The 20,217-nt window shown below is 55.9% G+C and overlaps 1 protein-coding gene and 1 long non-coding RNA gene across 12 annotated transcripts in view; one reads left to right on the plus strand and one right to left on the minus strand.

Annotated features, from left to right (window-relative positions):
- TNS1 (tensin 1) overlaps nucleotides 1-20,217 on the minus strand; it is a 158,641-nt gene that overhangs the window by 121,294 nt on the left and 17,130 nt on the right. The window contains exon 1 of one of the 11 annotated variants that reach the window (XM_037029110.1): nucleotides 6,402-6,452. The exons of the other annotated variants lie outside the window; for them this stretch is intronic. The gene's annotated coding sequence lies outside the window, so the exon portion shown is untranslated. Of the gene's footprint in view, nucleotides 1-6,401; nucleotides 6,453-20,217 lie in introns of those variants that run through there. 11 annotated transcript variants of the gene reach the window in all.
- LOC118975271 (uncharacterized) lies at nucleotides 5,659-8,994 on the plus strand. The gene is made up of 3 exons (XR_005064035.1): nucleotides 5,659-6,274; nucleotides 7,967-8,072; nucleotides 8,774-8,994. It is a non-coding gene; the product is annotated as an uncharacterized LOC118975271 (long non-coding RNA).

The following is a 20,217-nucleotide window of genomic DNA, read 5'->3' on the forward strand; positions in this document are numbered from 1 at the left end:
CTGCTTTCCACCTGACACCCCGTTGCTGCTGCATTTTGCAGAAGCTCTCTGTCTAGTCCCCACTAGACCACATCTCCCTGGCCTTTCCAGCCCCATACCCTTGGCACCTTGCCTGGCATAGCATCAATGCCCCAAAAGGCTTTTAAGTGAGCTACCAGGGGCCTTATGTGCCCCATCAGATTCAGCCACGGCCACACAGCACCCAAAGTGGGTGCACAGTCACTGCCTCTGGTCCAAGGAGCTGACCCCCGACCACAATCCAACCCCCTGGCCCCCTGGCCCGAGGTTGGGGCTTCTCCCTGGGCCTTTCCTGATGGTTTCTCTCTGCTCAACCAGCTTGGCTGTTTCTGAGAGTCTCAGTCAGTGATTAGGGCCCTAATCAGCAGGACTTCCTGCCAGCCACTGCCAGAGGTGGGGGCGGGGCTGGGAGGGAAGCAAGGTCAATCCAAGGTGAAGTTCAAAGCCTTCTACCATGGGAGGCTCCTGCAGGGAGACAAATGGACTCACAGACTTGAAGCCCAGAGCCTCTCCAGCCAGCCCTCTGTCTTACAGGTAAGGACACTGAGGCCCAGGGAAAAGGGACTCATCCAGATGAGTCTAGTCTGGGGACACAGCGGGAGCACTGTGCTCCCCACCACTTGCCCACAGGGACCCCAGGGCAGATATCCTTCTTACACTTCCCTCACAGCCCTCTGCCACCCTCCCACCTCCACCCCAGCATCAAGCCCAATGCTGACCACATAGGCTGACTGCTCCCATTACCGCGTTGTTGTAGACCAACAGATTGCTCAGGTCTGGTCAAGGTCAAGGGTCAAAGGTGAACCCCTTTCTCTAGATAAGCAAGAGCCTAGAAATGGAGCAGAGGTGAGCAGTGGCTGATGAGAGGAAGCAACACAGGGCCGGGCTGAGCTCAGGAACCCTTCCCAGCTGTCATCATCATCAACCCAAGCCCATTCTTTCTCCAAGAAAAAGTTTAATGCCTTTTGCAGCTGCAACTGGGTGGGCCAGGGGTCCGGAGGTAGAGCTCACCCCAACCTGACCTGGAGCAAGCCAGGCCGCCCTGGGTGGGAACCAGGCCTAGGTGGAGAGTGCAGCTCAGCAAGCCTTGAGTGCTGACCCCTGCTAACGAGGAAGCTGAGGACTGCAGAGAGAGCAGGGGACCAGGAGCTGCCCCCCCCGCCGCCCCACCCACCTGATGAGTTCAGAGCTCACAGCTACATAGCATGCAGGGAGGGCTAGGAATGGTTCTTGCTCACCTCCTACCAACAAGGTTACGGAACTAAAGTCACGGCAAGGAGATGCAGGTTAGACCTTAGGGCCAGGGTGCCCAACATTTTGGTGTCTCTGGGCCACCCTGGAAGAAGAATTGTCTTGGACCATTGTGATTTTGTGATTACCTGACACTGTGATAACATGTAATCACAAAAACATCTCATAATGCTTTAAGTAAATTTATGATTTTGTGTTGGGCCACATTCACAGCCATCTTGGGTCCCATGTAGCCCACAGGAAGAGGGGTCTCTTCTCTGGGCTTTGATGTTAGGACCCCTTGAGGGAACATGATGCAACCATCTCCTCCACCCTCGGGTCCCATAATCCTCCCACCTTACAGATGGAAACAACCATGTGGAGAGAGACAAGGGTCAGCCCAGCAGTGGGCCCCTGGAGGAAAGCCACCACCACCACCATCACCCCTAGTAATAACAATTACTGGCATTCACTGAGCACTTACTATGTGCCAGGCAGTGTTCAAAGTATTTTAAATAAACTAAGCCACTGGGCCTCACAACCACACCATGAAGCTGGTGCTGTGATCATCCCACTTCACAGCTGAGGAAAGAGAAGCTCAGAGAGGTTCAGTCACTTGCCAAGGCCACACAGCTAGCCGACAGGGTCATCCAGAGCAGAGCCCCAGCAGCCTGGCTCCAGAGTCCCACTTTCTGCTTCACTCCAGGTCTCTCCGTGAGCACAGCCCTGCTTCCAATGCCGGTCAAGATCATCCAACCTTCCCCAGGCCCCATCTAAAACCCTCGCCCCTTTGCCCCTCCTTAGTCAATTCCCACTGAGCAGCAAGCATTCTCCTGGGCACCGCCAGGATCACCAGGGAGGCAAAAGGCACAGGTCTGCCCTCAAGGAGGTGGTAACCCAGCTAAACACAGGAAGCTTGCAAGGACCAGGAAAACCAAGGGGTCCCATATTCTCTGCTGGAGAAGGTCTAGAAAGGGGGACCCAGATGCAGGACTGGGACCTCCCCCCAGAGTCCCATTCAGGACTCCTGGAACCCCTCAGCCCCCATCAACTCCCAAGATCCTGCCCTTCTGGACCAGAACAAGACTGCTCCTACCTCCCAGGACACCCAGCCTGAGCCACAGGCTTCCAGACCTAAAAAGGCAGGGATTACAGAGCCCAGACTAGCCCTGGCTCGGGCACCCCACCCCCACCCCACACAGGCTCCAGCTCCACGGAGACACGACACCCTCCCCAAGGGACACCAAGGTGCAGAGCAGTAGGAAGATGGCCAAAGTCACCAAACTGGTAGAGGCACCCAGGGACCCAGCTGCGTCGCCTGTGGCCTCCTCTTCAGTGATGGGGAAGTGCTTTCGGCAGTTTGAACAGAGGAAGGAGAATGAGCTGGACCTGCGTGTGACCGTGCATAATGGAGGGGGCGCCAAGGGAGGTGGGCATGGCCTGCAAACCTGGCCACCCCACTGTCCCCACTACCCTCGTTCCAGCTCAGTGGTGCCCACACCTGTGCATGCTTGATAACCTTGAAAGCTAAGAACCAGGGCTTTGGAGGTACAGCACTAGGGACAAAAGTCTGGGCCCTAGTCTCCCCAAAACACTCTATCCCTCCCTAGACGCCACACTCATTTCTGATCTGCTTTTCTCAGAATTCAGTGACTGGGAGGCCTGATTCTTCCGCCCTCTCCAGTACACAAGCCTCAGCTAGGCCTCAGTTTCCCTTCCTGGAGTAAAAGAGACTCACAGCTCCAAAAATAAGCAAAGAAGCCAGAACCACCTTCAGCTAAGAGCCTTTGCTGGCCACCCCAGCCCCGCCCCCAACTTCCCTGAGCTCCAGGGCACGCTCAGCCTCTCCTCTGTCTGGCCCCAGTACCCCACCATCTTTCTGTGGGTTTCTGTCCAACCAGAGGGAAAAGCAGGCCCTAGTCCCTGGCTCAAGACAAGGGACTGCAGTTAGACACCGGAAAGGACTTTATCTGCAGAAGAAGCCAGGACCGTGCAAGGGGCTGCCCTGATTGGAGGCAGGGGCTGACTGGGGTGACCTCAGGCCCTACTCCCTCACTCTCTCCACTAAGGAGAAAAGGGAGGCTGGAAGGAGAGGCGGCCTGGGCCAGGAGGCCGTGTGGGTCCTGAGCCTACTCCCGAAGCCCACCTTGACACTCCCATCACGGGAAACCCAAGCCTCCAGAGGGCTGGTGTACAGAAATCTTTAATAGTGTCACCCCCCTCCAACTGCTCACCTTGGAAAACAGGTCTGGAGAGGCAGGCGGTCCAGGGGAAGCGGGGAGTGACCTGTACCGCCCACACTCCTCCTGAGAGGCCCTGGAGAATGCACCCTTGGCTCGCACCCCCAGCTGCTAGTTACACAAACCACTTCAAGCTGCCCTGACAACCTGTACTATTTACAAGTTTAGAAACTGAGGTTTAGGGAAGAGTTGCCCCCAGGTTTTTCTGCATCTCGGATCGTGGCACCAGTCCTCTACCTACCATCTCCAGGCAGGCTGGGGAGGCCCCTGGAAGGGGTGAGCCAACTGGGGCAGGAGCTCAGGCTGCCCCACCTCAAAGCAACCCTCCCTCCCTGTCCTAGCACACCAGCCCCCAGGTAGCCCCTCAGAGGGGACACGGGCTCTGACTTCAACAGGGAGGGGGTGGGTAGAGGTCTGTGCTGCTTCTGAGCCCCCCGTTCCCCACAGTGTCACAGTGTCAAACAGCCCACAGGTCTGCTCCAGATCTTGTGGAGTTAACCATCAGGATAAGGCATGGAGTGGGACAAGAAGAATCGGAAGCAACTCAAAATCTTTGCAGGAAGCAGCTGGGGCAGAGCCAGTGGGTGGCTGAGCAATGGTGGCGTGAGGACAGAAAGCAGGCTCTCTGTTCCCCAAACGCTGGAGGGGAGGAGGACGCCCCTGGCCTGCAAGGTCCTCAGATGTGTGCACCCCCAAGCCAGAGGCTACCACCCTGCTGCTCCCCTATTCCGGGTGTCAGAGAATTTCCCAACTCCAAGAATCCCAGGACCTCGACATCCCAAGAGACCTCCGAGTTCATCTCTTCTAACCACATCCCAGCTCAGGAATCCTTCCAAGCTGTTGTCCAGCCTCTGTCTGAACTCCCTCCCTAGATGGGAAGCTCACTACCTTACAAGGAAGCCTGTTCTCTCACTGACTTGCCAGGCTTATTAGAAAGCCCTTCATTATACTCAAGCCGAGCTTCCTTCACCCAACACAAAGCCATCTGGCCCTCTGCTTCGAGTTCCTGCCTCAGACGAGACAGGGAACTAAGAGCTCCCACACTCCAAGGTTTCGGTGACTGTCCATCAGTGATGAGAAACTACTCGCCAAATGGTGGCCCCGCTCCTGAACTCAGCAACACGCCAGCCCAGCTCCCCTCCACCTGGCCACCAAGCATCCTGTTTTTATCATTCTGGGCACCACAGCCCCCATGGAAGATTCTGAATTGGAGCTTTGAAGGACGTGAAGTATGCAGAAGTATGAGATGAGGAATGGGATGGAGAGCCAGAGGGTTCAAGGCCAGAGATCTGGAAGCAGAGGTTCCCAAGTTGCCTACTCCACCACCCAAGAACTCTCTTTCCCAGATCAAAGTCCTGGCTCCCAGCACTGACAGATCTGCTAGATTAGCCAAGCCCCTCCTAGGCTCCCACCCTCCATGGGCAGCAGAGTCAAGGCCAACCCCAAGTGGGATCCCAGCACTGGTCCCATGTCCAGCCCTCCCACCCCACTTTCCAACCAGAGCCAGGTCCAGGCCCTCCCTTCCACATCCTTCGGCCAGAGAGGTTGGGCAGAGGGTGGCTCAGCTCGGAGGTCCTGGGGGAAAGCAGGGTGGGGGAGACAGAAGAAGCCGCCAGCTGGCAGGGGTAAGAGCAACTTAAGGCCAAGTCAGAGCCACAATGGTCCCCACCCCACCCAGGCAGCTTCAGGAAGGGGCCTGGCAGAGATTCAAGGGAAGAGAGTGCTCCCTCCGCACCCTCCTGACCCCCCTCTTGGCTTTGCCACAGGAACAGGTGCTGGGGCTTCCAGAAGATGCCCTGTCCCCCACAGACTCTGAACCCTAGTTCCGGCTCCCCTTCCTAGCCTCACCCCACTACCACCCATCATGCCTTCCCGTACCCAGCACCCATCCTGTCCTCTAACCCCATCACACCCCCTGCAAGGAACATAGCTTGGGAGCACAGCAGGCTTCTCCTGTTCACCCCCTAGGTCACTCCCCTCCCAGTTTCCTCTTCTAGGACAGGGGACAGACAGCCTCAAAACATCTGGGCAGGCAGTCTTGGCCCTGGTCCTGAATTGGGAGCTGACGGACAGACACAGAGAATAGTTGTAGCAATTCTCCAGCTTGGGAAGGGGTGGCAGGCAGGGCATCAGAGGGTCAGGGGTGGGGGGGAAAGGAAGGACAGGGGGGTGAGAGGCAGCTGTGTGTGTCTGTTCATTAACCACCTGGATTAGCCATTTCTGCCCAGAGGGGTGAGGAAGGAGTGAGAAGCTGACTGGGGGAGGGCTGGGGGAGGGCTGCAGGGGCACTCATGCCAGGCTATGCCCATGGCAGGGGAGCGGGGACCCAAGCTGAGGGGAGCGCTTGTAACTCCAACCTTCCCAGGGCTGCCAGGCCCTCCCTTGCAGACATGGCCAGCCCCTGGGAAACGAGGGAGGGGAGCAAAGAGAACCTCAAGGAGGAAAAGGGGTCCCAGTAACAGCTCCAGCAGGTGGCAGGGAAAGAACCAGGAGGAAAAGTTGGCTGCTCTTCTCAGGGTCCTCTTCCCCAGGGCAGCCCCACAACGGGCGGCAGGTGGGGAGGAGAGCGCTGGAGGCGGGATACTCCCTACCTCCTCCTTTCTTCGGTAGGTGTGTCCCTCCCCACTCACTTTCAGGGTCTGCAGCCACTGACTCCAGCAACTTCCCCAGCAAACAAAACTCCTCTGAACTTGTGTTTCTCTCTCTGAATGGACAACCACACCCCAGAAATCACTGCAAAAATCTCAGACACGTCTGAAGAGGGGACTGACAGGTTGGCCTGAGGGGTTAGCCTGGCACACAGACACATGACCAGGAGGGCTGACCTTCTCCTCCCCTAATGTATGCCCTGGTCAGTGGCCCTGACAGCATCTGTAAGGACAGCTCAGCAGCACCCACAGACCCCACACTCACCTTTCTGGTGGAGGAACCCCTGGGTGGGTATCTGGGCTCCCAGGACAGGGTGGTGAGTTAGTGATGGGGCAGCAGCTATAGCTGGCAAGAAGCTGGTTGCCGAGAGGAGGGCGTGAGTGAGCCTTGTGTCCAGGCGGGGAGCAGGCACGGGGAGCAGAGCTGGCCCCAGGGCTACTGCTGGGAGCAACTGAGTGAGGGCGCTGCTGGCCAAGCTCCCTCCCCCGGCAGCAGCAGGCGGGCAAGCACGCACCGCCTTCTTCCCGGAGCCGGCCAGCAGCCCGCCCCGCTGCCGCCTCCTTTAACCCCTGCAGCACTCACACCCAGCTCTAGCCAGGCTGGCAGTGGCAGGGCACAGGCACCCCCTGGGCAGGGCACGCCAAGCCATGTGGACTCCCTGTCCATCCGCCACAGGCCCGGCAGCCTCCCTGAGGACATACGGGGAGGGGCCAAAGAGCTTGCAGGGCAAAGGTGAAGAAAGCGGGGCAAGAACCCAAGGAGGAGACACAGCTGCCTTGAACCGATGCTGAGCGAGGGAGCACGTTGAGATGATGATGAAGAAGAGCAGCTCTCCAATTCTGCAGAGCACTCGTTATGAGTGTTGACCTAGAACCTCACTTCTGAATCTGTGTTTTCCTTATGGATATTTGTGACTGTATGTGCAAAACTGATTTGAATGGAACACTAGTTAATTAAGTGCATGCTTCAATTCCCTCTGAATGAATGCATCAAAAAATAAGACGGATTGATGGATGGAGAAATAAACAGAAATGGGAGAGCGGGACCATGCCAAAGTGTTCTTTATAGAACCCAGGATGCTAACCATAAGTTCCTTTAAGTTTTGTACATGTACAAATGATTTTACAATTTAAAAGATTGGGGGAAATGAGATTTAAAAGTTTGGAGTACTACATAAATGATAGAAGCAAAGAAGCACATAAGATTATTTTGCCAGGGAAGGGAAAAGTCATTTGCTGCACACCTATTGTATGCCAGGCTCTTAAACATTTTCTCACTGAATTTTGGAATCACCCTGTTATTTTCGCTGAAGAAAGTGACCTTGGAGCAGTTTGGTGACTTGTCCAAAACAACACAGAATGGTATAGAGCAGGAGCTCAGACTGGACTGGCTGACTCCCAAGCCAAGCTCCTCACCACCCAGCCCTTCAGAAACTGAAAGAGCCTTCCTTTCTCCATCTGGGCCACCTTCATGTGAGGTCCTGGGCCTCACATGACCTGATCTATGGGCCTCAATGTCCCCTGTTGTACAATGAGATTGGAGCCAAAGGTATTCAATATCTTTTCCAGTTCTAACTCATCAATTTTATTAATTCCACTAAACCATTGCTCAGGCTTCAATTTTCCAAAGAAATGAAGTGACAGGGGAGACCCAAAAGGGACAAACATAGGGGCATGAGCATCACAGGGTCAGCATCTTAGAGAGCTGCTCCCCAGCCCCATCAGAGACAGAGAAACCACTGAGGAGGGGAGGGAGAGGGGCACCTTCTCAGGATCTGATGTGGGGAAAGTGGAGATGGAGGTGTCATTATACCCACATCCCACCTCCAGAGCAAGAGGACCTTCCTTCCCAGGTGGGAAGAGCCTGGCCACCAGAGTCCCTGACTCCAGCATCTCAGAACCTCCGACACTGACAGCCGCCTCAACCTGTAAGCAGGTGGCCATGGCCACAGATGGAAGGACGGATGCTCCACAGAACTCGCCTCCAAGACTGTTGGACTAAGTAGGGAAACTGGCCTCCTCACCCCCATGCCCAGCCCTCCCTGACCCCAACTCGGGGGCAAAGGGCTCCTAACAGCCTTATCCTGCCTAACGCCATGCCCCCTGCAGACCTAGGTCTGCTCTTGGGCTGGGACCAGCTGTCGTCAGGGGAAGGAGATGAGGACTCCGTGTCAGCAATCTAGGATCCTCTAGAGGTGGGTGGGGAGACTGTTAAGAAAATGAAAGGTGCCCCTTTCATTTTGGGGGTCATGGGAGAGCAAAGGAGTCATCCTCCCCATTTCCTCCTTCCAACCCACACCCACTATCACCCTGACTGACATCAAAGAGCCCCCACCGCCTACCCTGGCCCCCCACCGCCTACCCTGGCCCACCTCTACAGCAGGACACTCGCAGCCCTCTCTGATGGCACTGCTTCCTGGGCCTGCGTATCCCAAGGCTCCCTCTTCTCCACGTCAGTGTTCAGGGCTCCACTGAAAAGCCACACCTGCCACGGGTCCTCCTCCAACGGCACCACTTGGTGAACCCCTTCCCCTCCGAACACCCAAGGCTCTCGCTCACACACTGATGCCGAGGCTCGGTGGGTGCACTTGCGTATCTGCCCCTGAGCAAAGAGTTACCTTTCCTTCCCTCTCCCAGTCTGCCCAGTGCCCAGCAAGGTTGACTCATAATGGATTCTCAGTAAAGGTGGACTGACTACACCAGTGATGACTAGACGGACGGACGGATGGATGGGTGACTGGTTAAAAATTAAATGAAGGGGCATTTTAATGCGTAATTTCACACAAGGCTGTACCCAGATCATTGTTGGCTGACTTTTATCTTCAAAGCTATGTAGTCACAGACAGAAAAACTCACCATGCTAAGTAAGACAATTAGACAAACACGTGATGTCCCGGGTGCATCCCATCCACCCCAGGTCTGCGGCAGCTCCAGGGGACTCTGAGCGACACCCCCCTCCAGCTGCTCTCACGGAGGCTTTGGTGGTGAAATGCTCCACCCTCCACCCCAACATTACCCCCTCTCCCAGCACCTGGGCCCAGAACCCTGAGTTCAGCAAGTCTCTAGAAACCACACAGACAGGAAGTCAGGAGCAAGAGGATTTCAAAGAAGAGGAGCAGCCTTCCCCTTTATGTCCACGAGCTGTCCCACAGCCGATCAGCCACCCCCGGCTTTCCCCAGTGTCTGTCCCACCGTCATTTATACAAACACACGCAGAGTGAGAACTGCTTTGTGCAGAAGCCTGCTCGGCCCTTTTTCTCTCCCCACCCCACTCCTCCTCCTCCTAACCAATGAAGACGCAGAATTCCCAGGGTTTCCCATCTCCCAGCCCCCAGCCCCCCGCCTGCCTCAGGAGCCAGACCAGACCCCTTTCCCCCCTCCCTCCCTCCTTCCCTCCCGTCCCCATGTGCAGCACCGCACATCTGGTTCCAGTTGTGGTTGGTCCGTTCAGGGGCAGGCCTGGGGGTTTCTCATAAAACTGAATAACACCAGTGTTGGAGCTAGTGGAGCGGGGGGATGGGAGGGCAGGAGGCCTGTGGGGGCAGAGGGAGCGAAGTCGGCAGCCAGGAGGCACGGAGACACACGGAACGCAGACAGGAGCAGGGCAGTGCCAGGCATCTCGTGTGCGGTCAATGGATGCCTGTTGAGGGAAGACAGAAGCCAGAGAAACAGAGGGAGGAACGTCAGGAGGAGAGAGAGTGGGACAAAGAGGAGGTCAGCAACAGGGACCTAGAAGGAGGAAGGAGACAGAACTGGGGGTGGTGGCGGCTGCGGAGCCACAGAGAGGCCATTGAGACAAGCAGGGAAAATGAATTGTGTGTGGTGGGGCCAGGTGCTGAGTTAGGCACTTCATTTGGGGAAGGTGGGGACACAACAGAAAGGAAGACAGAGGGACACAGAGAGAGGAGAAAGGACAAAGACAACGTCCAGAGAAAGACGGCCCGAGAGCGTGGAATCCAGATTTCCCCTGCCTCCCGGCCCCGGGGTGGGGCCGAGGCGTGAGCCTGGACCCAGAGCTGCTCTCACTCCTTCCTTCATTTCACTTTAAGCAGCATTTAAGTGCCCATTCTTCCCCGTTACCATTCCATGCTGGCCTCCACTAAAACCTGGGAAGTGGCCATGGTTCTCTTGTCCCAGTCTCAGAGACGGGCTCAGTGCAGTGAAGTGACTTACCCAAAACTCCAGAGCAGCTGATGAAAGGGACAGAATTTGAATCCACATCTTCCCACTCAAGCCTATGTCACTGCATGACGCAGGTGGGGATTCCTTAGGTCCCAAGGCTCCCCTGGAGGGAGTCATGTCAGGTGAACTACAGTCTCAAGGGGACAGATTCTCAGGTTCTTACACAACTAAATGGAAGCTCCTCTGAGGGCAAAGGGTTGGCCAAAAACACCCATCACCTGAAGACGGGGGAGACGTGGTCTCCCGGGGAGGTGCAGGAGCACCCACTCTAGCATCCTTGGCCCTGTCTCCCACAGAGAAGGCAGGGCCACACGCCCCGGTCCCAAGGCCTGAGGCCCTGGACCTCAGAATCCTGCTGAACCCAACATGCAGAAAGCCGGAAACCAGGCCTGGGGGGCGGGGGGTCACCCTAGGCACTTGGTCAATGTCTGTGCATTTGGGTTGCCCATCTCCCTTCTGACCACCACCCCACCACACACGCACCCACACAAGCCAGAGATGAGTCTGGACTAGTCCCCCAGGACACTTTCATCTCCGAGTCATGCCCTAGGACCCGGCTTTGCCAGGGCTCCTCCATGGCACACTCCAGAAGCCACACCCTCCCCTGCCGCCCCACAGAGCCCACCCTCCCTCCCTCCCTTCCTAGGCGAGGCTCCACAGGCCAAGTCGCTGGTCACTTCCCTTTCTGTGCGTCATCCCTAACACTCAGGCCAGACTGAGGCTAAAACAGGGGCCACCCTCTCCTCCCCACCAGTGTCCCCTATCTGCATCTCAGTTGGGTGCTTTCCCATCGTCTCTCCAAGTGCAGAAATGGACACAGCCTCGGGTCCTTTGTCACACACTCCCCCGGGAAGCAGTGCCAGGCCATCTACACTCCAGCTCCCTACGCTCAGATTTGCACCCCAGTGTGAGGGCAGAGGCAGGAAAGCATGGGGAAACCGCCCGCCCACCGCTTGTCTCTGACACCTGCTGGCAGCCCTGTCCTCCCCTGAGCCAGCCTTGGTCTCCAGGTTGGATTCCTCTCAGGCTGACCCCAGCGGAGATCACCGGCTTCAGCCTGGGTTTTTCAGAGACCCACAGCCTCCTTCAGAGAGGCACATCTACCACCCTAACCCCAACATTATTAGGTTTCTGGACTGGAAGGTCAGGGAATCCCCCAGACCTAGGTTATCTGGATTTCAGGAAGGTGCTGGCAGGATCCGAGATGAAATGCTCAAAGACGAGATGGAAAGCTAAGTGGATTCCTAGGGGGTGTTGATTAATAGATCAATGTCATCTTCCTGACTTGCCAAAGGACTCTGTCCTCTGTCCTGGCTTGTCCAATATACTTATCAGTAACTTAGGTGAAGAACAGAGGCCTACCCAGTACCCAAAGGAGGAAAAAAAAAAAACAGAAAAAAGAGCTAAGATGCTGAAATGAATTCAAATGCAAAACTGACTTTATAAACAAGATAAAATTAGTAAAGGAACATTTCTCTTGGGATAAAATCCCGAACTAAGGTTCAAAAGTCATTAAAAAAAAAACAGAATAAATAATAGTTCATGTAGGGAAAGCTCTAAGAGTTAGCAAAAACAGAAATTTAGTTCCACCGCAGGGGGAGACGGCTGCTCCCGAACAGCAACTGCGCCTTGGGTTACATTAATCAGGGCACGGAACCCGGTCCAAAGGCGGTGAGAGTTCCATTTCGCTCCATGCTGGTTGGACATCATCGGAGATACGCTCTCCTCTGCATTCCATAAACCAGACAGCATCCCGAGGAGGACAGAGCAGACAATAAACACCCCTGGCACACAGCAAGCACAAGGAAGGGTAAGAGAACCTGGCCCGTTTCAGATAATAAAGAAAAAGGACACAACGGGCATCGCCGAATCCTCGACAAACTGTTTGGGAAAGGGAGCCGGGCACGTTCCACAGCCACACACACCTCCATTGTTTCTCAGCCCCTTCATCTGCGAATTCCTTGAAGTCTGGGACCATTTCCCATTTATCTCTGAAGGTCCAAGAAGCAGAAACTGCCAGAAGCTGAGCAGCCGTTAAGGACAGGACAGCGACCTGACAAGGCCAAGGCCGGGCCTGCAGCGCTGATCAGTAGCGAGCGTGCTGGCCCCAGCGTGAGAGCTGGCCTTTGGCGAAGCCGGCTGCCAGGCTGGAGGAGGTGAGGCACTGGGCTAGCTGAACTTTTAGTAGCTCACATATGCTGTCCCAGGCTGGACTGTGTACTGGCCAAGGGGCCTCCCACCCCACAACGTGCCCCCTGTCACTGCCCGGTAGCCCTGTGGGGACTGGCCCCAGCCAGGCGCCCTTGCCCCAAGGCTGGTGCTGCCTACTGGCCCAAATGCCACTGAACCTTGGGCTCCTCTCCACCTGCACAGCCTCTTGCTGCCTCCTCACTCTGCAGGGTACCTACTTCCCTCTCCTCAACTCCCTCGCGCCACCCCTCACTTCACCATTCCTCTTCTTAATGTCTAACCTCATTCCTCCCATCTTCCCCTGGTGGCTGTTTCTCCTTGCTGCATGCTCTGTGGCAATGGGCTGCCAAAAATGTCAGCCCTCAACCTCTCCTCATACATTTTTAAAAGTTCTTGTAGCTCTCTCAGGGTGCGAGAGAGCTGGAGGCTTCACTCCTGAGGACTTAGGTCCCCCCTACCACAGAGAGTAATAATAATCACTTTGCTCCACCTTGAAACGAGGTACTATCATCCGCCCCAGTGTGTGAGAATCACAGAAACCCGGCTCCACCCCACCAAAGCCCAGGAGTGGAGGGGAGAGAGTCCAGGCTTTGAAATTGCCTACTGTGGCTAAAGCTTGCCCCCCCCCCACCCACTCAAGGGCTGTGTCACCTCAGGGAAGCGACTTAACCACCCCGAGCACTGAGTGCAGAGTCTGGCACAGAGCAGCCCTCCACACTCCCCCCGCATCTCACTCCTTCAAAGAAGCCCTCACCACCCCCACCCCAGAGCCCCAATTCAGCTCTCCTTCCTATATATCTCTCTGGCCCTGTTTAGTAAACACTCCAATTATATTGCAAGCTTTCCATGTGCCAGGCACTGTCCTTAGAGCTTTGTGGGCATTAGCTCACTTTAATCCTCCTAACAATCCCTTATTAATCCCATTTTGTAGATGAGAAAACTGAAGTTCAGAGACACCAGCTGATGGCTACTACTCTTCTCCATGAAATAGCCACACGAGTCACCGGGGACCTCAGGGCCTTGCCAGTCGACATTTTGCTCCATGCGGGGCTCTCCTTGGACCCGAGAGATGCTCAGCCAGCCCCACATGCAGGCTCCAGGCCCTGGGAGTCCTGCCCGCACCCAGCAGTGCCCACCCTGAGGGGAAACCTGCTTCTTGTGGCTCCTGGTCCTGCTTCAGAGAGCAAATCCTGGCCAAGCTATATCCCAAAACTTCTCTCTCTCTCTCTCTCTCTCTCTCTCTCTCTCTCACACACACACACACACACGCACACATGCACACATAACTACCACTCACAATCTCTCACTTCCCGGGCTGGACAGCCCCAGCTCTTTCAGTTTCTGGATCTTTCCACATCCCAGGTGCTTCGTTGTCTCTCTGGTTCTGGTCCTTTTCCAGCTGGCCCTCAGGCGTTCATTCATTCACCCATTCACTCCACAAACGCTGTTTAAGTGCCGGCAGGACAGTGCACAGGGCCCTGTGCTGGGACCCCCTGGGGAACCTGAGAAAGGCAGACTGAGTGTCTGCACTCAAGGAGCACTTGATCCGGGGGAGGAGGGAGACACCAAACAAACAAAAACACAAACACAGAGGACCTCTGAGCGAAATGAAGGGCAAGAACCGAGTGCCAGAGAGAGGGAGCACTTAGCTGTGACCGCTGCTGTGCACCTCTGTGCCGGCCCCTGCTCTAAAAAGCCCGCGCATGCCTTCGCTCACTGTCTCCTGGCTGCAGCCCTGGGAGGAGATGTTACTCTAACCCTGCTTTCAAACACGGAGGAAGCTTCCCCACGAGAGGTGAAGTCACTTGCCCAAAGTCAGTAATAGTAAGATAGCCAAGAAGCCATGGTGATGGGACTAATCCCAGTCTGGACTTCTGACCACTCCGCCGTCTTATCTCTGAGAGGTTGCGAGAGCTTTCCTTTGGACCCAGTTCCCAAACTCACGACCCACACACAAGTGCAGGCAGCAGCCTGACCCTGAGGAAGGCAGTGGTCCACCCTGGCGGGACCTGGACCCCATACCTCGCTTTTATCTGTGCACACTAGTGTCACATCAGCTTCACCAAGATGGCAGTCACCCGACTCCAGAACCCCCAATTTGTTCTCTTGCTGATGTCACCTTCCGGCCTTTGCCCTTTACCCCAGTCTGCTTCAAGGTGGCTAGAGGGGCTGGCAAAAGAGGTGAATGAGGCCAGTGGCCAGTCCCTCCCAGCAGGGCTTGCTTGAGACATGGCTCCCTGATGGGACCAGGGAGGGGGCAAGAAGGACTCCAAACTCTGGGAAACAGTCACTACAGGCTCTACACAGGCCACTCCACTGAGGCTCACGAAATATTGGCAAGAATTTAGGGCTGACCAGCCCAAGCCTCTCCTTGTAGTGATGTGGAAACTGAGGACTAGGAAAGAACTCAGTGGAGTGCACCTCAGAACCAGGTGTCCAGCTCCCAGCCCAGTGCTCAGGCCCCTGCATCACACTAGCCCCCAGGAGAGCCGGCTCTGGCTGGCCTCGCCCCTGCAGGGAATGAACGAAGCAGAAGACTGTCCATGTAAACAGCAGGAGAGAAGGGGCGGGCCTGGGTGGGGAGGGACACGCAGGGCCCAGGGAAAGGATGCCTGGGCTGCGGGTGCAGCACAGTCCTGCTCTTGGAAAGATGACCAGAGCAAGGGCTAGGCGCGAAGGATAAGCAGGGCGAGGGGCCACCACTGGAGCCCCTTCCTCTGGGTGCTCCTCCCCAGGGACCCCGCAGTGACTGCTGTCCCAGGAACACTGTGTCCGGGCTGTGAGTCTTGGCTCAAGCACCCGATCCTGGCAGGGCTCCAGTGGCCTGTTTAATAATGTACAGCCAATCGGCCATTAACAGCAGATTCCAACCAAAAAAAAAAAAAAAAAAGTTCAGTGGTTGTTTTTGTTGTTGTTGGGTTTTTTTTTTTTCCTTCTTCTTCTTCCGGGTAATTGGTGGTGATTATGAAAAACAAGTCTCGTCTGGCTGACATCCAGGGCAAGCACACATTGCCCAGGATAAGGAATCCTGGCAGATCCCACCTGCCTCTGCTCACCCCCACCCCATCGTGCCCAGGCGCCAAAGTGCCCGCTCCTACCTCCATACTTTTGGCAATGCCCTGGGCCTGCTACCCCGGGGAGGCAGCCATCCTGGCACCTGGGAGTTCCAGAGAGGATGAGAAGATGTGGGGTGTGCTGGCAGGGGTGGGGGCAGGCAGGGGCCCAGGGCTTCCTAGAAATTCCACTCCTGTCTGGCTGGAGTGGGAAGCAGAAGGTGAGGACCTAAGTCCAGGACCAGATGGCCAGCTCTCCTGGGCAGGGCTGGGGAAGGAAGCAAGGATCGTGGAGCCCCTCGGGCTTCACTCCTCTCTGTAGGAGAGTCTGGACTCATGCTAGGGTCGAGGAGCTCAAGGGCAAAAGTCTCACAGGAGGGCAGTTAAGACAAGGAGTGGAAACTCGGTCCTGTAAGAAGCTTCACGGTGAACAGATAGGTCCTGAGTTGCCTGTGGCCGTGGGCCTGGGGGAGAAAGCCTGCCAGATTCTCCTGCCTTCCGCAGCCCGGCAAGGCACCACCAGGAATATGAGCAGTGCGACGCATCATGCTGGTGAGAGCTGCCAGGGACCGGAGGCCTGAGTCCTTATGGCTATGCCTTGCTCCCTGGTGCGCCTGGGCCTGTCTTGTGCCCCATCTGGGCTTCCATCTCAGCACCAATCAGCTGGGGGTCCTCACCCTGCCTGGGGGTCCCAGCCAGAGAGGAACTGCCAAGGCCAGATGCAAGACACACAGAAGGATCTGTAATCATGCTGACGATGCTGATGACGGTGATGTGCTATCATCTGTCCAGGTCTTAGCATGTTCTATACACAGGACTTTTCCCCATTGACCCTGCTAGGCAGGCACTATGATTATCACCTTCATACAGAGGAGGAGGCTGAGGGTCATAGAAGTCAAGTCATTTGCCCAAGGTCACAAGGCTAGTGAATAGTAGAGGCAGGACTCAGATGCAGGCCCCCTAACCTTGGGACTTTTTACCTAGCTGCCTTCGAGAGTCCAGTCAAGGGGACGCTCGATTGGACTGGGGTCAGCGGCCCAGACCCCAAGTGCCGAGAGCCCCAGCAGCTCTCTTGTGTCCTACACACTTGCATGCTCTTCCTTCCTCCCCCATTCCGCCTCCTAGCCTCGCATCACACCACACACCGGCAGAGCCGACAGCCTCCCCTCGGTCCTTCACTTCCCTCCTACTCCCCAGACCTCCTCGGGGGCTTCCTGCCTCCCAGGCAAGGGCACACACAGACCAAGTCACACGATCATGCACACTCACACTTACGCATTCACACAAGCATGCAGGCACAGGTACCCACACACTACACACAGACACATTTGTTCCCACAGGGATAGAAACATGTATACAGATGCACACAAACAATCGCTTTGCACTCATTCTCATGCCTAAAGGCCCCTTAAGATCCACACTGACACACACACTGGTACCCACACAGGCACATGCCCACACATGTCTACACAAGGATCCATGCACACTCACACATGCACACTCCCCTGCATGCACACACACACAGGCACACGTGTGAACTCCAGCCATGGGAGATTTAGTGCAGACACCCGCGGGTGGTCTGGGCAGGCAGAGCTGGACAGGTGTCTGCCATGCTCCCTGGGTGGTTACTGCAAAGGCCAGAGGCTAATAATACCGCAGTGCATTCCTGGCCCGAGATAAGCGGCCCCAAGCATCCTCGGCACGCTCCGGCCTCAGTGTCTCACCCCTGTGGATTCCACCCACCCGCAGCGCCATCCAGGAGCCCCAGACGCTGGCGCCACCAGTGCAGACACCTTGGCCATGGGCCTGCCATGCTCCCCTCCCTTCTGCGTCTCCCTCTCCAGGGACCCCAGGCCTGCCCTGCCTCAGTTTCCCCTCAGAGCCACTCATACAGGAAGGAGAGAAGGTCTATAGGCACACCAAGAAGTGGGCTAAAGTACAAGTTCCCCTTCCTGCATTCCAGTCCCTCCAGGCTGGGCAAACATGCACCCCACGTGGTCTCAGGTACTAAACACACATGGCTGAGACAGAACGTGGGTGGGGGGTGAGGGGGCGGGCAGCGAAAGGAGCCCCTCCTGCTCGGGGGTGTTGGGACATCTCATCTCACCAGTCCTCTCCACAACCCAATTATGTCATCGTTATGGCTCGGGGGTCAGGATGAAGGGCTGAGGCTTGGGAAACAAGGCAGGACGCTGAGGATGACGGGAACCCACACAGGAGCACACAGAGTCCCAAGGGGCACCGAATGAAACAGGGAGAGAGTCACACAGACACAGAAAGAAAAGCCAGACAGAAAAGCGAATGCAAAGACAGAAAGACCCAGTGGTGGGACCTGAGACGCCGAAAGGCAAGAGGCAGCAAGGAGAGAAGCTGTGGTCATTCACAGAGGCAAGGAGCTGGCAAGTTCTGTCTTCAGCCCTCACCTCAGTCTCCCCTCACCTTGCAGCCCAACCCATGTTCTAGGGCCACAGCTCTAAAGTCTGCGCGTGCACACTCCAGCACACACATGCATGCCCATGCACACACAAACACACTCACAACTAACTCTCAAGTGTCCCTCTCGGCACTGAGTCAGTGAGGACAAGAGCTGTTGACGGCATTTCTCACAGGAAAACAGTGAGCCCTGAGAAGGGCCATGGCTTCCCCAGCAGTGCCCAGGACCTCGGGGAGAAAGCTGGGAAGAGGGCCCCAGCACCCCTTCCCCTCGATCCCCCAGGAGGCAGCCGCCCCAGCCCACAGAGCTGACACATGTGGCCTTGGAAGGAAGCCAGAGAAGGAGAGGAAGGACACAGAGCCCAGGAATTCTGGGGCACAACTCTCTCAGCGCCAAGGAGATGGGATCGTGAAGGATCAGAAAAGCGTCCTAATCTGGAGCCCCAAAGACCAGGCTCAGAGAGGGCAGGACCTTGGCTGGCAATGAAAGCAGCCCGTGCAGCGGCACAGGGGGTGGGGCCGTGGTGGGGAGCACAGCTGAAAGAGGGGTCATGTTCCCACGCAGCCTTGGCCTCCCCCAGCCGGCCACCCAGTAAGGCAGCAGTGCTCCCCAGAGCTGCGTGACCCCAGCACCAGCCCCCTGGCACCGCCTGCTCTCCCCAGTCCTGAGCAAGCCAGGCAGCCTTACATGGACATCTGAGGGGCACAGTATATATCAGATGAGGCAGCAAGGGAGACAGGCACATGAACTTCCCCCATCCCAACTTCACCCCAAAGGGCCATTCTCCCCCTAGTCTCTCCTTCCAGAGCCTCCTTCCTTCCAGGGGATCAGCAACAGCAAGGGCAGGCCAAGGCCAGAGAGGGGAAGCTGGGAATGAGAGGGGGCCACTGGGCTGGACAGAGACGCAGCTGGGAGCCTGGGGAGAAATGTGTGCTGCAGGCAAGAAGGAAGGGAGAGGACAGGAGCTGAGGGAAAGTGCTCCCGTGTCACCAGAGGTCTGCGGCCAGACGGGGTAATGATACATGTAGATACAAGGTTACTGTAGACGTAGTGGCCAGAACTTGGCATAGTTTCCAAGTTCATCTGCTTGATTCAAACCAGGCGAAACAAGACAATCTTGAGATAATCAGGGAAAACTGAATACAAAGTAGGTACAAGCTGCTCTTAAGAAATTAGTATTAATTATGTTGACTGTGACAATGGTATTTTAGTAGTATTAAAGTTAAAAGTCCTTATCTAGCAATGATACATACGTACAGCGAAATGGTGTAACGCCTGGGAGTGGCTTTAAACACACGCCAGCAAACAAGGAGGGAAAGATGAACGAGACACAGCAAACAGTTGGCGGCTGCTGAAGCAGGAGGATGAGTACGGAGGAGTTCAGTACACTATTCCTGCCACTTCTGTATGTTTTAAATCTCCCGTAATAAAGAACTAACCCTCCCCCCCAACAGAAGGGGGCGGGGTTCGTCTCATCCATGTCTCCTCAAGTGTGGTGTGCAATATGATATTAGTCGGAAACATGCCTCAACAATTTTATCACTTTTATATTTAGGAAGGAATTAAGAATTATAATTGTAGATTATGCCTATAAATTCGATCATTAGAATGAGTGAAAGGCTAAAAAAGCAAGCCATTTTTTTTAAAAGGCAGGAATAGCGTAGGGAGGTGATGATGGACACGGTAAAATGAGAACGGAGAAGATGCCCGACAGCGTCTGGGAAACCGGCGAGCTCACTAGACCCCGCCTTCGTGGGAGTGACACACAGTCCCACGCGGAGTCACCCATCCTCTGCCCAGCATCTGTCTGCATCCCACATCTGCAGAGGTGCAGCTACCGGAACATTGGCCACTGTGGCCGGGTGGAGCCGCAGTGGGCGGACAGCCGGCCTGGAGAGTGCGGAGGGTGAGCTAAACCAGCCAGAGCTGCTTATCAGAGGCTCTGTGTCCCCAGGGTCCCCAGTCCTCCCCAGTCCTCTAGGGTACACATCCTTGCGTCCATTTTAAAGACTGGACACAACTAATTCAAAGAGGGCAAGTGATTTCTCAAGGTTCCAAGGCCAGTGGGTGGCAGGGACGTGAACCCACATCTCTCTGACACCCAAGCCTGCTAGTTGAACTTCAAGGGAGCATAAAGCAACGAAAAAGTTGGAAAGGGAGACATGGTGTGCGGGAGGGAGAGGAAAAAGAGAAGGCAGGGAAGGCTGGGGCTGCACAATAGG

This window comes from Sturnira hondurensis, unplaced genomic scaffold, assembly GCF_014824575.4.
Source record: "Sturnira hondurensis isolate 20B ecotype Veracruz unplaced genomic scaffold, ASM1482457v3 Scaffold0020237, whole genome shotgun sequence".
NCBI classification, from domain to species: Eukaryota; Metazoa; Chordata; class Mammalia; order Chiroptera; family Phyllostomidae; genus Sturnira; species Sturnira hondurensis.